General features: G+C 42.9%; 1 long non-coding RNA gene across 1 annotated transcript; it reads right to left on the minus strand.

Moving 5' to 3' along the window:
* Positions 1-218: 218 nt before the first annotated feature.
* Positions 219-5,778, minus strand: LOC142920246 (uncharacterized). Its single transcript, XR_012938704.1, has 3 exons — positions 5,691-5,778; positions 1,204-1,292; positions 219-646 (listed from the first exon to the last, which is right to left on the minus strand). It is a non-coding gene; the product is annotated as an uncharacterized LOC142920246 (long non-coding RNA).
* Positions 5,779-6,281: the final 503 nt, after the last annotated feature.

Below are 6,281 nucleotides of genomic sequence, written 5' to 3' on the forward strand. Positions count from 1 at the left end.
GTGCCTAAGCAGTTCACTGCACTAAAAGCAATGGAATTTCACTTTTTGCTCCCCGAGATGCTTGCAGGTTGTTACCAAGACGAAACGAACAGAAGCTTTTTTTAGACATACTTTTTCGCTTAAATCAAAACGTTTGCCCGATGGCACAGCTTAAATTCCCGCATTTTGAACAGGGCCAAAAAGCGCCGCTCCGTCGTAAAAAAAAAAAAAATCGGCCTTGAATCGATAGAACTATAAAGGGCACTTGATAAAAATAAAAAAAATGGAAAATGTGAGCACGTGAGAGCCCTCTCTCTCTCTCACGTGCGGAGCTGCTCCGCCTTCGACGCTCGTTCTCCACGCCGGGCTGCACAGGAGGAGTGGATCCAGGCTGCGACAACAACAACAACGCCGCCGGCCGCGCCTGTTCTGGGGCAGATCTCGGAGGCGGAGGCGGCGGCTCGGGGCCGGCAGCCTGCGTACCCCAGGCGGTGGTGCATGGGGGGGGAGGAGGAGGAGGAGGCGCACGGGGCTTGGTGCGACGCCGCAGCGTGCCGAGCGGCGACGTGGCTCCAGCGGCCCGGGTCGAAGGCGAGGCCAACGGTGCGGGAGGGGGTGACCGGCTTCTTCCGGTCTCCTGTGCGAGGCGCGGCTGGCCTGGAGGGCTCTGAGCAGGAGACACAAGGTTTACATCGTTAGACCTCCTTTGCCAGTAGCCAAAATGTAATAATAATAGGGGGTTTTTCAACCTTTTTTCTGGCAACAAAACTGAAACCTTTTACATTATGAGACCTCCTTTGCCAGAAACAAGATATAGGAATAGTTTTTACCCTTTTAGTACGCCTTTTGGCGTCTTCTGGTCCAACACCAGTGGAGACTAGGCTCTAAGAAAAGCCGTCTCGGGTGTGGACCAATCAAATTCAAGGACAGTGCCAATATTATTATTATTTTCAGAGTTGTCTTTTTTGTTTGCATTTTGACTGCTTGTGTTGTGGTTATTGCAAGCATGATGCCTTGAATAAAGGTGTCAGTTTTTGTGCCAGTCAAAAGGGTAAAACCTATTACTATATCTTGTTACAAACATGTCTCCGTGTATCTACACATGACACTCCTCTCGACAAGAGAATAACACACCGTTTAATGAAGTCACAAGAGAACACCACGGCAAGAAAAACCACTGCTCAATTTCAAATACGCAGGGGTGCAAGTGTGTCACGTACTGACCTTCTTTATCTTTGGCCGCAAAAAGCTCCAAAGCCCTTTGTGTTTTTTCTCCGGGAGGTCTGCGTTGTCGTTCAGGTCATGGCCCAGCTCTGTAACGCAAAGAGAGCCACTCAATACATCCACAGGGTACTCTTTGGTTCTATTCGCTAAAGTCACGTAACAAGCAAGAAAATTAAAAATTCTCACAACGTTTCGGCCACAACGCAAGCGGCCTTCATCAGGTGAAGGGACCGTGCTGTCACGGGGACAGCGTTGGAGTGAAAACAGCCAAGCCCAGGTCGCGTACTTTAAGCTGTGTGGGAGGCTGTTTTCACTCCAATGCTGTCCTCATGACAGCACGGTCCCTTCACCTGATGAAGGTCACTTGTGTTGTGGCCGAAACGTCGTGAGAATTTTTCAATTTTTATTTTGTTGTTGTTTGTGACGTGACTTTACCGAATAGAACCAAAGAGTATGGATCATTGCAGTCGCGAAAGCTTCAAATCTAGAACATCCACAGGTGAAGGTTTCCATTACCTGAGCGTTAATGTGCATATAGCAACAGGGATGACACGCAGCGAATTCGCTTCACAGTGAACGGTCCGTAGTTTTTGCAGATGCAACACAAAGTTAAATTATCATTAGACCTCCTTTGCCAGTTCCAAAATGTAATAATAATAGGGTTTTTCCCCTTTTTGATGGCAACAAAACTGAAACCTTTTTACAAGGATTCATGTCTACTGCATTAACCACAATACCTGTGCACCAATCAGTTTCAAGCACAATGCACCATATATTATCATAGTATGTTTTTTGTTTGCATTTTGACTGCAGGTATTGTGGTTAATGCAGTAGGCATGAATCCTTGTTTAAAAGGTTTCAGTTTTGTTGCCAGAAAAAAGGGGAAAACCCAACTATTATTAAAGTTAAATTAATTAAGCCTTTCAATACGTGGTCTATTTTTTTATTAATTGTACGACGCTTGAAACCCAAGAAACTTCAAATTGCAAAAGGTGTACTATTTTCACGCACGTACCAAAATTATCAAGGTGTTTATTAAATGTTGATATAAACATGCATATTACACCATACTTGTGTATATAGATTTTTTTAGGTACACCTCTACGGAGCGTTCACATTGTTCATTGTAACAATACTTCTCCACTAGATGGCAGGATTGTAAAAAAATTAAAATATTTTACACTTAAATTTCGATTTAAAGCTTTCGTGACTGCAGTGATTCATATTCTTGGCTCTTTCGGTAAAGTCACGTTGAAGGGAAACAATAAAATAATAAAAAATATATATCAAACAATAAAAATTCTCACGTTTTCACAACTGATGATGACCGTTTGTGTTATGGTCGAAACGTTGTGAGAATTTTTATTGTTTTATATATTTTATTATTTTATTGTTTCCCTTCAACGTGACTTTACCGAAAGAGCTAAGCTTATATATTTTACACTTCTTCAATTTCCCACCGGGTGGCGCTGGTGGCACACAAAATGCAGCAAAGCACGCAGCAGAGAACGGCGCTGGTTGTGCCAAGGGGTTGAAACTTGCAGCCCGTCACGGTAACCATGGAGCTGTCCAAGCACGGACATTCTAAGCCTCCCAAGCCATTATTAATGCGGCCAAGAAGTCAGTTCACCCACATGGTGGCCGCACACGGGACGTGTGAACATTCCGTGCTCGATTCCAGCAGCCAGCAAGCCCAAACATGCAGCTCATAAACTCTCACGCACGCACGCACAAACAAATAACACGAACAATCCTCTGCATTAGTAATAGGTTTTACCCTTTTGACTGGCACAAAAACTGACACCTTTATTCAAGGCATCGTGTTTGCAATAACCACAACACAAGCAGTCAAAATGCAAACAAAAAAGACAACTCTGATAATAATATTGGCACTGTCCTTGAATTTGATTGGTCCACACCCGAGACGGCTTTTCTTAGAGCCTAATCTCCACTGGCGTTGGACCAGAAGACGCCAAAAGGCGTACAACTCAAAAACAGCGCACCATCAGAGTATTGAGGGCTCGGGGTGAGCATTTACATTATGAGACCTCCTTTGCCAGTAACAAGATATAGTAATAGGTTTTACCTTTTTAACTGGCACAAAAACTGACACCTTTATTCAAGGCATCGTGTTTGCAATAACCACAACACAAGCAGTCAAAATGCAAACAAAAAGACAACTCTGATAATAATATTGGCACTGTCCTTGAATTTGATTGGTCCACACGCGAGACGGCTTTTCTTAGAGCCTAGTCTCCATTGGTGTTGGACCAGAAGACGCCAAAAGGCGTGCAACTCAAAAACAGCGCACCATCAGAGTATCGAGGGCTCGGGGTGAGCATTTACATTATGAGACCTCCTTTGCTATGCATGGGTAGCCAAAGGAACGACAGAGAAATCCAATCACGGCGGCTTTAGGTTCGAAGCCAATTCATGCGCTTTGCCTACTGACACATATTAGCACGAGGCAGAGGCGACTAAATTTCGATTTGAAGCCTTCGTGACTGCAAGGATTCATCTTCTTTGGTTCTTTCGGTAAAGTCACCATCAATAAAATTCTCACGACGTTTCGGCCATTCTACGTGGTGGTGGTGACTTTACCGAAGGAACCAAAGAAGATGAATCCTTGCAGTCACGAAAGCTTTAAATCGAAATTTAACCTCTACAGGGAGGGATTTCACAAAACCTTAAGCACCTGAAGACGGCCTCTTGCGTTGTGGCCGAAACGTCGTGAGAATTTTATCGTGTTATTTTATTATCTTATTATTCTCATTCTACATGGTGGTGACTTTACCGAAAGAACCAGAGGCGACTAGACCGAGAGTGAGCAGACTGAGAGAGTTTGCCGGGCGGACTGATTTCAAGCAATGCTCACATCAGCATCTAACTAGAGATATTTGAGCAGGTGCCACGTGCACTATTTACTTTTAAAATGCTAGCAGTTATGAACACTGTCACAAAAGTAGGCACAGCAACTAGAATATACTTGTAAGAGACCTCTACGTGGATAGCAAGGCTATTTATTATAGTGGAGGGGGGGGGGTATCAAAACTGAAAGTCAGATGACCAGGGCATATTTCCAGGACGCTGACAAGTAAAATACCTTGAAACCCAAAAGATATACCGATGTCTGAAAACTTTAGAGGTGAAAAAATGAGTAGAATATCAAAAAATTAAAACTTCAGAAGGTGCACACGGTTTGAACCATCACCACATTGGGGTCCGCGATTCCAAATGAACTGTAATAATGATAAAAGTACGTGAAAGGAAGACAAGTGTCATTGCATTTGGAATCTCAGAAAAAAACCATAAACAGACCATAGACTATTCTTAGCTCTTTCGGTAAAGTCACGTTGAAGGGAAACAATAAGATAATAAAATATATTTTGTTTAAAATATATTTTATTGTTTCCCTTCAACGTGACTTTACCGAAAGAGCTAAGAATATGAATTACTGCAGTCACGAAAGCTTTAAATCAAAATTTAGACAATAGACTGTACATCAGAACGATTGAAATGAGAACAGAATTATTTCCAGGTATATCAGGGTAGTGTGGAAGGCATCAAAATGAAATGTAAAAAAAAATGTATTGCATGATGATATAAGAAACATTTTTTACGCGTTATATATAGGCCTGTAATGTACAAAATATAGTCGCACATGAACACATACACACATATATACAGACGTCTAAAACAAATTGTTATCTTAAAAGTCATACCGATAAAATAAACAATTCTAGGTCAAATTTCGATTTAAAGCTTTCGTGACTGCAAGGATGCATCTTCTTTGGTTCTTTCGGTAAAGTCACCACGTAGAATGAGAATAAAATAATAAATTAATAAAACACAATAAAATTCTTACGACGTTTCGGCCACAACACAAGTGGCCCTCTTCAGGTGAAAGGAACAGACCTGTCGTCTGACCTTTATTGTGTTATTTATTTTATTAGTTTATTATTTTATTCTCATTCTACGTGGTGACTTTACCGAAAGAACCAAAGAAGATGAATTCTAGGTCAATAACCAGGAGGTTCTATTGACAAGTCTAAAAGAAACTGCAGGGAAGGTAGGCTTTAAGCCAGCCTTATAAAGGACTGCCATGATAAAACGAATTTTTTATTCTTTGGTTCTTTCGGTAAAGTCACCACCACGTAGAATGAGAATAAAATAATAAATTGATAAAATAAAATAACAAAATAAAATTCTCACGACGTTTCGGCCACAACACAAGCGGCTCCAGCGCTGTCCTCCAGACAGTCTCGTCCCTTCACCTGATGAAGGCCGCTTGTGTTGTGGCCGAAACGTCGTGAGAATTTTATTGTGTTATTTAATTTTATTAATTTATTATTTTATTCTCATTCTACGTGGCGGTGACTTTACCAAAAGAACCAAAGAAGGATGAATCCTTGCAGTCACGAAAGTTTCAAATCGAAACGAATTTTTTGTTCTTTTCCATCAGCTCAAAAGTAACGTTAAAACAAAACCTCTGCTCCTGTCGACGGCGTACACCTCCTTGACGCCGAGCTCGGACAGCGAGCACGACATATCGAGCAGCTCCGTCTCGCTGGCGTCTCCGAACAGCGCCGTGTGGTGGACGTCAAGCTCGCACTCGTTGCAGATGTCGGGCAGCAGCGCTTGCAGGGCCACGCGCGGGCTCGCCAGAACTACGGTCTTCTTACGCGCTCGCGAGTAGTTCACCGTCAGCCGCACTGTTTGCTGAAAAACAAATTAAGTGATGTAATACTCTTTGCTTCTATTCGGTAAAGTCACGTAGGTAAAAAAAAATCACGACGTTTCGGCCACAACAACACAAGTGGCCTTCATCAGGTGAAGGGACCATGCTGTCACGAGGACAGCGTTGGAGTGAAAACAGCCAAGCCCAGGTCGCGTCCTTTAAGCTGTGTGGGAGGAAGCAAAACGCTTTGACAAAGGAATTAGTATAAACATGAGCACGATGTACGTAGGAGGTGCATGGGCCATGACCTGAGCTTAGCTGTTTTCACTCCAACGCTGTCCTCATGACAGCACGGTCCCTTCACCTGATGAAGGCCGCTTGTGTTGTGGCCGAAACGTCG

The sequence above is a fragment of the Petromyzon marinus genome, unplaced genomic scaffold, assembly GCF_048934315.1.
Source record: "Petromyzon marinus isolate PM22_M1 ecotype Great Lakes invasive population unplaced genomic scaffold, UKy_Petmar_22M1.pri1.0 PM_G_Scaffold_70, whole genome shotgun sequence".
NCBI lineage: Eukaryota > Metazoa > Chordata > Hyperoartia > Petromyzontiformes > Petromyzontidae > Petromyzon > Petromyzon marinus.